The 10,937-nt window shown below is 39.1% G+C and overlaps 1 pseudogene; it reads right to left on the bottom strand.

Moving 5' to 3' along the window:
- Positions 1-273: 273 nt before the first annotated feature.
- LOC102872331 lies at positions 274-4,225 on the bottom strand (annotated as a pseudogene).
- Between the last annotated feature and the right edge of the window lie 6,712 nt (positions 4,226-10,937).

Below are 10,937 nucleotides of genomic sequence, written 5' to 3'. Positions count from 1 at the left end.
TCTAGTACTCTTTGCCTTCAGCCAAGATCCATCTGACATTGGCAATGATATCCCTAGTGCCATAGCCCCTTCTTCTTCTTTTTTTTTAAGGCAGAGGGATATTTTGTTGGTGTAGTACTCTCTCCAATCTTTCAGTTTTGATTAGAAAAGCAGGCCTTGGAATATTGATTTCATACAATATGCATTATTTGCCAAATTTCAAATTTGTTCTAATTAGTTAATAGTATCTAATTAGTTAATAGTATGTACTATTAGTTAATAGAAGATTATTAGTTAATAGTCTTCTCCATAGATGTCATTTTTCTTGCACTTCATTTCTTCAAAGTCAAACTCTCATCCCGTCATCCTTTTATAGATGTTTTTAATGTCATAGCAGGTTGTCTCAAAGTGAGTTGTAGCATCATACGTGCGGGAAATAAAAATCTGGCTTTCTATTCCCAAATCTACTGGTACAAGGAGGTCACTGCTGCTTACAAACTTCTATTCAATTGGTTGCAAGAGTTCCAAAGCTGGTCTGATTTCTTTCTCTGGTTCCTTGGTTTCCACAGTTGTACTAACTATGGCAATATATTTCCCTTGTTGCTGCCACATTGCATGCAGAAGAAATCATGCAAACGTAGATATCTGATTTTTTTATTGACTTGGTTCTGTGGCATAATGACCTGGCATGAGTAGGCATCATTGATATTCTTGATTGGGTGACTTAGGATACATAGAACTCTTATCAATTGGCCCACCTTCTGTACACTCTCTTTTACGTAACTGGGATCACAGATGAGCTGCTTACAATGAGTTGATCTCGCCTTCAGATTGTACACCCACCACTTTTCCATTCTCCACAATGATTTCTTCAGTTGGCTTACCTTGCAAACCCTTGTGGCAGTTCTCCAAGGCCATAAAGTGGATAAAGGTATGGGCTTTTGCCATATCTTGCCAAAGACTCACTGTAATGTTTATCGTATTAATGGTTTCAAAACATGGCTCATCTAAATAATCATCAGTTCTGGAAAGTGCAAGGGCATGACTAGTGAAATCTATAACATCTTGGCCCAAGTCAAATTTCTTATACCCATCTTACATCAACAAGTGAATGGATAGAGAAGTTGTGGTATATTCACACAATGGAATACTATGCTACATTGAAAAACAAGGAACTCATGAAATATTATGCAAAATGGGTGACCCTGGAAGACATTATGCTGAGTGAAATATCTCAGTCACTAAAGGACAAATACTGCATAGTGCCACTATTGTAAAACATGACTGACATGGGGGCTGGGGGGAGACTGAGAAAGATGGGGTAAATAATGTATACTACATTGAAACAGATGAGAGAGAAAACTGTTTAAAAGGGATATGTGATTAGGTATTTTTGTCATAACAGGAGTCCAGAACGAAGGCTGTATAGTGCAGTGGACCTGGGGGGAGGGATTGTAAAACAATGAAAGAATTTTTATTTTATTTTTCCAACAGAAGAGTGTACTGGGGAGGGAGGAGGGTTGGAAGGGGAGAAAAGTGCAACAATGAATGAATGGAAATCCAAAGTCTCTGTAAATTTTTATTAAAATTAATAATAATTAAAAATTTTTAAAAAATAAATTAAAACCTCTCATGGATAAAATAGAATAGTCTTTTGAAATTTCCAAGACCATAAATCTTTATGGAAGCAGACTCCCTAAATTGTCGACTGTGGAGGTGGATTCAAACTGCAGATCTTTCCGTTTGCAGCCCAACACTTGACTCACTGTGCTATCAGGTTTCCTAAAAGGTCAGTAGGCTCAAACTCACTGTTAGTAAGTCAATACTGACTCACCCCAACTCTCCATTGTGTTTCCAAATATATAAATCTTTATGAGAGGAAACTGCCTTTCTTGCTCCCACAAAATAACTGGTGGATCAAAATCACTAGGATTTCAGTTAACAGCATAACTTGTGGCCAAGAGGGACTGTTCCTTAGAGAAGGACATCATACTTGAAAAATGTGGAGCACAGGAGAGGAAGACTCCAGATGAGTTGGATTGACACAGTAACTGGGATAATGGGAGTAGGATTGACAGAGACAGTGAGACAGGCCCAGGATAAGGTAGGTTCAAAGCTATTATACATAGGGTCGTTATGAGTCACAGGTGACTTGATGACACTTAATAACAATAGTACGATGTGCAACACATTATGCTACCAGAGTTGCTTTGTAAACCACTAGGTTTGCAAAAAGAAAAAACGATGATGTCCTATCATCCCTTCAATGATATTCATGCTGTTCTCCATACTGACTGCTTTCTTTACTAATGGGAACCTAAAACTAATGTCTAGTTATTGAGTCAGAACCAATTCATAGCTGACCCACCAGCAGGATTCTGGGAAGAGATTGCCATATGAAGTGGCTGGTGTTTTTGAACTAGAGAGGCATGTCCTTTGAGTTAGAAGTGCATCTCCTTACAGACAAGGACATCAGAAATTCCTACTAAATAAAGGAATCATTTTTTCCCCACTTAGACATGGCCAGCCCAGGAATAAGTGGTTGTGTGATTGTTGCTATTATGTGCCATCAAGTCACTTGCGACTCATAGCAACACTATGTACAACAGCCCTATACCCTGCTCTATCCTGTCCCAATATTACTGTTTCTGACACACTACCCCCACTACCCCAGTCATGAATCAATTCATCTCATTGAGGGTCTTCCTCTCCTGAACTGTCCCTCCTCCCTCCCTAGCATGACCTACCTCTCCAAGGACTGTTCCCTCCTTGCAACATGTCCCAAGTATGTCAGATGAAGCTTCAGAATCCTTGCCTCCAAGGAGCAGTCTGGTCTTACCCCATCCAGGACGAACCTGTTTATTCTCTTAGCCATCCATAGTATATTTAATACTTTTCTCTAGCATCATAGCTCTAGGCTTCAATTCTCTATCATCCCTCGTCATTATCCAGCTTTCTGACACATAGCAACTAATTAGTGTTTACAGCTATAGAATTGGTTGTAGAGCGCAAAATTTCCATCCTTCAGCTTCAAAATAAAATAACTGGAAATGTGTTTAGGAAATAGGCTTTACATGATGATATTGTTGATAATGTTTCTTCCTCAGGAAAAGCCTTGGTATTGATATTCATTAACACACAAGGATTTAAGAAAGGCAGGGTAATTATAAACTCCTGTGTACACAAGTTAACGCTTCTTTCACAAGCTAACTACTTTACTTGCTCAGTTGATGCACCTCACACTTTCCGAGCTATAATATATAAGCACTGGACATTTTCATTTTCCAAAATCTTTCATCTCATTCAGAATCCGTAACCTTGCTGTGCAGTGAAGTTCCACCTAAATCATTCAAGGAGATTTTGTATAAATTTCATTGAAGTCTGTGACCTTAAAGGTACATGGGTTTCACTTTCAAAAAGAGGATTAAAACCAAATTGGGTAGAGTAATTTGCCATTGCCAAAGGCCACTAGCATTTACAACTCAATTCTACAGAACTTCAGCTCTGCTCTTTCACTAAGAAATGCGTATTTCTCCACTGACTTATAATAGCACCATTATTATAGACCATACCGCATAAATTGGGGTTTTATTTCTTTACTCTTCTATATTATTGCTGTTCTATCTCCTTCACATGGTAATACCAAAATGTTTTCAACTCAGGTGGGGTTTGGGTAGTGCAAGGGGGCAGAGGGTTGGAATGAATGTTCTCACTGAATTATTTTTCAGGATAGATCCCTCCTCTCCTCGTTCGAGATCGTGCCTCCTTTGCCTTTTCTGCTCCAATTTTTATTCTATGCACATTTCCCCTCCTTTTCTTTCTTTAGTGCCCTTTTAAAATTGAGATTTTTTTTTTAATGTTTTTGGGTTTGTGGGTTTTGGGTTTGTTTTGTTTTGTTTTCTCTCTTCTTTCATGTTGGTGTATTCTTGAGTCCTGGTTTGGTCATTCTCACTCAGTGTATTTTTCCTGAGCAATTTTGACATATCTATGGCTTCAGCTAAGACTAAAACTAACATCTCCTCCTCTCTTTCTCGCCAAGCCCCAGATTTCCTCTTCTTAACCAACTGCTTGACATCTGTGAGTCCTGGAGGTTTCCCAAGGCCCTCAATCTTAACACATTTTAAAAGTCAGTCTTCTACTTCGAACCTATTTGTTCTCTTTCACTAACTCTCTCAGCCAACAGCGGCAGCAGCCTCACAGCCAATTCCTGGACCCACCACTGTAGCATTTTGCTCTCATCACGCATATCCATTTGGCCACTGTCCTGATGCTGCTTCTTCAGTATCTATCATATTCATTCGCTTTTTCCCATTTGTGGGTCCACTGCTTGATTTGAGCCTTTGTTTTCTTTTTTTACTGGTTTGCATCATTCATATACATTGTGCTTAATTAATGTACGTTGTTTTATACAATCATTCATAAAATTGTTCTTTACACAATTACCTTAATTGTAAATGATGACTATTGATCTATGCCTATCATCACCCATATTTTCTAGTTCCCACTGAATCTTTCCTATTCCTCCATTCCACATTTATTTCTATGTTCAGCTTTTTGAGGAAACCCCAAACTGCCTTCCACAGTGGTTATACCATTTTACAGTCCTACCAGCACTGCATAAGAGTTCCAATTTCTCTGAATCTTCTCCAGAATGTGTAGTTTGCTGTGTTGTTAAACTTTGCTACTGCTGATGGAGTAAGGTGATATTCCATCATCTTCTTTTGCCTCTCTAACGCTAGTGATTTTTAACATTTCTTCATGTGTTTGTTAGCTATATGACTACCCCCCACCATTAGCTAGAACAATTGCTTCCTACCTATAGTCTTTCCCTCTTCCAATCTAGTTCTTGGAGAAGGAGACTTAATTCAATTTTATTTTCTTTTGTATATGGCCTAGTGGTAAGGAGTTGTGCTGCCACCCCAAAGGCACACGGTTCAAATTCACCAGCTGCAGTGGGGTAGAAAGATGAGTAATCCCCTATTGCACTGTGTACACCCCTGAAAACCCACTGAAGGGTCAGCTATGAGATAGTTCAAATTCCATGACAATCAATAGCAACAGCATATATTTATTTATCTTTTTTTGCATATGTCTGTTCATAGTATATTTTATTTTTCTATTTAAGTTTACAGATCTTATTGGGTAGTCTCAGTCAATCACTCACACAAATTTTTTTTGTTTTAGAACATTAATTATAATTCATAGATGTAATTAATTAATTACAATGTCTAATTAATCTCTTATTGTATATTGCTTTCCCCTTCACCCAGTTTATCTATTCATTTTTACTCTTCTCTCTCACCCTTTTCGTCCCTGTCAATCATCCAAGATTGATTCTATGTATAAACTTTTCCTTGTAGTTGTTTTGTGCTATTGAGTCAGAACTGACCCATAGCTCACCATCCCACTGGTTTTCAGAGGCAATAAATTGCATAAGATGAGATTGTCCATCTTTCTCCCAGGAAGCAGCTGGTGGATTCGAACCATGAGCCGTTGTGATTGCACATAGTGATCTTATTCTGTAATTTTCCTTTTATAAATTACTTATGTCGCTCAGCAAAGTTTGCTTGCGATTCATTTATGTTGTGCAGTTTTTATGAGTTCCTTTCTTAGTGATGCTCAGTACTACAGTCATTGCAGATTGTATCATCATTTCTTTAGCCATTTATCAACGGATAAACACGCTGTTTCTAGGTCTTTGCTACTGTAAACAATGCTGCAAGGAGCATGAGTGTACTTATATTGGACTGTGTCCCTGACAGATAATTTCTTTGGAAAATCAGATGTGTCCCTATGGTCTTCAGAATGAAGTTCAAGTACAAAAGGAATAATATTTGTGGTTCTTTATTAACAATTGACCTTGACAGAGAACTACCAGAAATACAAGCTGGATTTAGAAGAGGTTGTGGCACTAGAGACATTATTGCCAATGTCAGAATGGATCTTGGCAGAGAGCAGAGTACCAGAGGAATGTCTACTTGTGTTTCATTGACTGTGGAATGGCATTTGACCGTGTGGATCACAACAAATTGTGGCTAACCTTGAGAAAAATGAGAATCCCAGAACATTTGATTGTGCTATTGAAACCTATACTTGGACCAGGAAGCAGTCCACAGAACAGAGCAGAGAAACACTGCATGGTTCAAAATCAGGAAGAGTATGTCAGGGATGCATCCTGTCTCCATACCTTTTCAATCTATATGCAGAAGAGATCATTTGGGAAGCAGGCCTTTATGAGGAGGAATGTGGTATCAGGATTGGAGGAAGACTCATCAACAACCTATGATATGCAGATGACATAACCTTGCTTGCCGAAACTGAAGAAGATCTGAAGTGCTTGCTGCTGAAGGCCAAGGACTGTATAGTCTTTTATATGGGTAGAAGCTTAATATCAAGAAGACAAAGATTCTCATCACTGGGCCAACTGGCAGCATCATGATAGATGGAAAAGAGATTGAGATTATTAAAAATTACAGCTTGCTCCACTCCACAATCAACACTCTTAACACCAGCAGTCGGGAAATAAAAAGAACTGCACTGGGAAAATATGCTGTCAGGGACCTCTCCAAAGTGCAAAAAAGCAATGATGTCAGTCTAGAGACTAAGGTGTGCCTAATCTAGGCCATGGTTTTCATAATTACTTGCTATGCTTCAGAGAGCTGGATGATGACTAAAGATGACAGAAGAATCGATACCTTCGAATTGTGGTGCCAGGGAAGAGTCTTGAATATACCATGGACCACCAATAAAACAAATAGGTCTGTCTTGGAGAGGGTGAAACCAAGCCTCTCTTTGGAGGCTAAGATTTTGAAGCTCCATCTCACATAATTTGGGCATGTGGCCAAGAGAGACCAGTCCTTGGAGAAGGACATCATTCTTGGAAGAGTAGAGGGACAGTGCAAGAGAAGAAGACCCTGATGAGATGGATTGATGCAGTGACTGGGACAATGACAGGGGAGAGTTCAGAGCTGCTGTGTACATAGCATCACTGTGAGTCACAGGTGACTCGATGGCATATAACAACAACAACAACAACAACAACAATTATCTTTTCAGACAAGTATCTTCCTATCTCTTCAGATACATTGACTTTGTTTTAATTTACCAAAGCTTTTATTTTCTATGAATTTCATGCTTGTATCCTATTCTATCTACCTGGGGCAGTATTTATCCTCCCTTGTTGTTATTAGGTGCTTTTGATTTAAGCATGATTCATGGCGATCCTATGAACAACCAATCTGAGCACTGTCCTATCCTGTGCCATCCTCACAATCTCTGACACACTCGAACCCGTTGCCGCAACTGTGTCAACCCGCTTGGTGAAGGATTTTCCTCTCTGTTGCCAACCCCTCACCTTTCCAAGCATGTTGTCTCGCTCTAAGGAATAACTTCTCTTAGCAACATTCCCAAACAATGTGAGAAGAAGCTTTATCATCTTTGCCTCTAAAGAGCACTCTGGCTGCACCTTCTCTAAGACATACCTGTTTCTTCTTTTGCCAATTCATGAGATCTTCAACTCTTTACTCCAACACCATGGTTTAAAGGCATCAATTTTCCTGCCATCCTCAGTCATTGTCTGGCCTCCCTTCAGTGTAACTTAACATACTTGGTCTACTTAATATTACTCCCAAGAAACTCAATGTAAGGGCACTTTGCTTTACAAGCTTTTTCGGTTGGCCTCTCTAACCCAAGTCAGGTCAGGTGGTCACTTTCTATCTTAACAGAATTCTCCTGAGCAATCTTACCCTGGCTTATAGTTTGTCATGTCATGCATCATCAAGTAGGAACCGACCCATAGCTGACCCTCCAGCAGGTTGTAAAAGGCAGTAGTAATTGCACGGAAAGAGATTTCTTATGCATCTCCTGCATCATATTGCAGTTATTGGTATCTTTATCAGACACTTCCAAGTAAACTATAAGTCCCTGTATTTTTGTGTGAGGTAACAATTAAACAACTTCCAAATGCCCGAACTACACTCCAAGACTTGTGCATGTCTTATCATTCAACATACCTCTGCAAACCCACCTCGCTAATCCCCAAGAATGCCCCTTTCTGTTGCTTAAGAACCTTAACTCCGTTTCAAGTAACAAGTAGTAAATACTTAGACTAAAACGTTCTTTTTCTCAGGCCTTTTATCTCTAAAATGTTATATATTCCATGTGACTCATTCTCCTGAACTTCTATATAACCTTTCAAATGCCAACTGTACATTCTTTTATTACAAGACTGTCAAAGACGTATATGCCAAAAAATTGCTTTGCAATATTCACAGCCACTTCTGTAGAACTGACTGTTTACAAACACCTCTTTTTTTCCTCTCCCACTCTTTATACATCATTTCTTTAACTGCAACAATTAAAAAGCATTGTATTTCTGATTGATAAGGCTGAGTTGTCTGACCTGGTAGCCATTACTAACCTTTTGTGGATATGTAGTCTTAAATAAATGAAATAAAATTTAATTTCGTTCCTCGGTCACATTTGCTGTTGTTATTGTTAGGTGATGTCAAGCCAATTCGGACTCAGAGTGCCTCTATGCACAACAGATAGAAATCTTGCCTGATCCTGTGTTTAAGCCCATTGTTGGAACCACTACATCAAAACTTGATATTAAAGTATTCAGTAGTATATGTGCTTTGTGGCTACTGGATAGGACGATGCATATATAGAATATTTCCATCATCGTTGATAGTTCTATTGTTCAAAGCTGATATGAGAAGTGCACAGCTAATGTTGCTAAAAGTAGGAACATAAGAATTATTTCTAATATAATATATATCAGGTATATATTATATAATATGTTGAAATCTCTTAGGTTCTCCTAGAGTTGTGACAGAGTTCCAGTCCATTATTTCTTCAATTTCCTCAATTGCATCATCTTGAAAAGTTAGAGTACACTATCACAGTCAAGATATTTTGGCATAGATGTAATTCTCTGATCTCATTCAGCTCTTCCTACTTTTACTTGTACCAATTTTTATTTGTGTGTGTTGCTTTGTTGTCCTGTACCACTGATGACATCAAAGTTCATGTCACGCCTACTACTGCCAGGAGATAGAACTGTGTTAACACCACAGCCACTTGATTGCACTTTTAAAAAAATTAGTGCATTATGATGATAAAACAGTAAGTGCATATATAAAGAGTCATTGTCTTAACATTTTATACATGTGCATCTCAGTGACATTAATTACATCCATCACACTGAACCACCAGTATGCCTGTTTTCAAATTTGTACATTACCCTTCATAGAAACTCACAGCTCTACACAGAAATGCCTCCTCAACTCCTCTCTTTACCACCCCTGCTGACCCAGGGATGGAAAATGTATAAATGTCTTTATGCATTTGCTTAGTTCAGATATTCTGTATATATATACACATATATCATAATACTATAGTTATCCTTTTATCCTTAACTTATTTCATTCAGTAAAAAGAAAACCCTGAGCTATCTTCATGGTTGGCTGATTCAGTGACTACCTGGTTAGTTCAATGTCACTAGACACCGAGATTCTATCCTTTTCGCCATCACATCCTCTCATCCCTCACAGTCCTTTCTAAAACAGGAATGTGCTCTGCATTTCTGAAGTTTTTCAGGTTAAAATCTGGAATCACACAGCATGTGACTTTGACGTATTGACTTTTTTTTCCAGTATAATTTTCTGTGTTGTTGATGTTAGTTGCCATTGAGTCAACTACAATTTATAGCAACCTTATGAAGAGTCAATCTGAACCCTATCCTGTGCTATCCACCTCCTGATCTCCTATAGGTGCCAACATATTGTTACAGTCACTGTATCAGTTCATCTTGTTGATGGTCTTCCTCTCCTTCCTTGACACTACGCCTTTTCCTGGGACTGGCCCCTCCTGACATGACCAAAGTATATGAGATGAAGTTTCACCACCCTTGCCTCCAAGGAACACTCTGCTTGCATTTCCTCCAAGACAGACTTGTTTGTTCTTTTTATATCCACTGTCCATGGGTTATTCCATATTCTTCCCCAGTACCACAAATGCAGGCAATGATTCGCCTTCTAATTTCCTGATGATGCACCTAAGTTACTGTAGCGATCAATGTTATTATGAGCCATAGAGTCAGAACGACTCCTCGTTCACCTTCTAGTGGGATTTTAGAGGCTGTAAATCACACAGAAGATCGCTCTTGTTCTCTCACCCTCTTGCTGGAGGACTGAGACAGCATGCTTTTGGGTTGGTAGCAAAACTGCCTGCTCCTATGCCACCAGAGTACTTGTCAAGATCAATGGTTTGTTTCTTTTATTGATTCGAGGCAAGGATGGGGACACTCGGTCTCACCCACTTTAAGCACACTGTTGGAAGGACTGCTGTGGTCGTGTACCATTGAGTTGGAATTGACTCATAGCTGACCCTCCAGAGGGTTTTTAGAGGGAGTACATTGCATTGCACGGGAAAAAATTGCCCATCTTTCTCCCACAGAGCAACTGGTAGATTTGAACCGTGTGTCTTTGGGTTGGCAGCACAATTCCTCACCACTAGGCCACCAGGGTCCCCTTGGAAGAACTAGTCCTTAGAAAACCACATCATACTAGAAAAGCTAGAGTTGCTAGAAGAGTATGGCTGTCCCTTTTTAACAAATGGTGTTGGCAAAACTGGAAAACTATCTGCAGAAAAATTAAACAAGATCCCCACCTCACTCCATATAAAAAAACCAACTCAAGGTGGATCTTGGACCTAGGACTAAAACCAAGGACTATAAACTTCATTCAAGAAAAGCTTGAAAGAACTTTAGTAGTCCTAACCCACAACATAAAGAATCTTCCAAGTATCCTGAAAAATTTACAACCAGGAGAAGATAAAATAGATGAATGGGACCTTCTAAGAATCAAACCCCTATGCACATCCACAAACTTCTCCAACAGGGTAAAAAGGGAAGCCACAGACTGGGAAAAAGTCTTCGGTAATGACATGTCAGATAA

Source organism: Elephantulus edwardii, unplaced genomic scaffold (genome assembly GCF_000299155.1).
Source record: "Elephantulus edwardii isolate Elephantulus edwardi_28Jun2011 unplaced genomic scaffold, EleEdw1.0 scaffold00138, whole genome shotgun sequence".
NCBI classification, from domain to species: domain Eukaryota; kingdom Metazoa; phylum Chordata; class Mammalia; order Macroscelidea; family Macroscelididae; genus Elephantulus; species Elephantulus edwardii.
The sequence above is the reverse complement of the archived record's forward strand: the minus strand, read 5'-3'. Positions and strand labels throughout refer to the sequence as shown.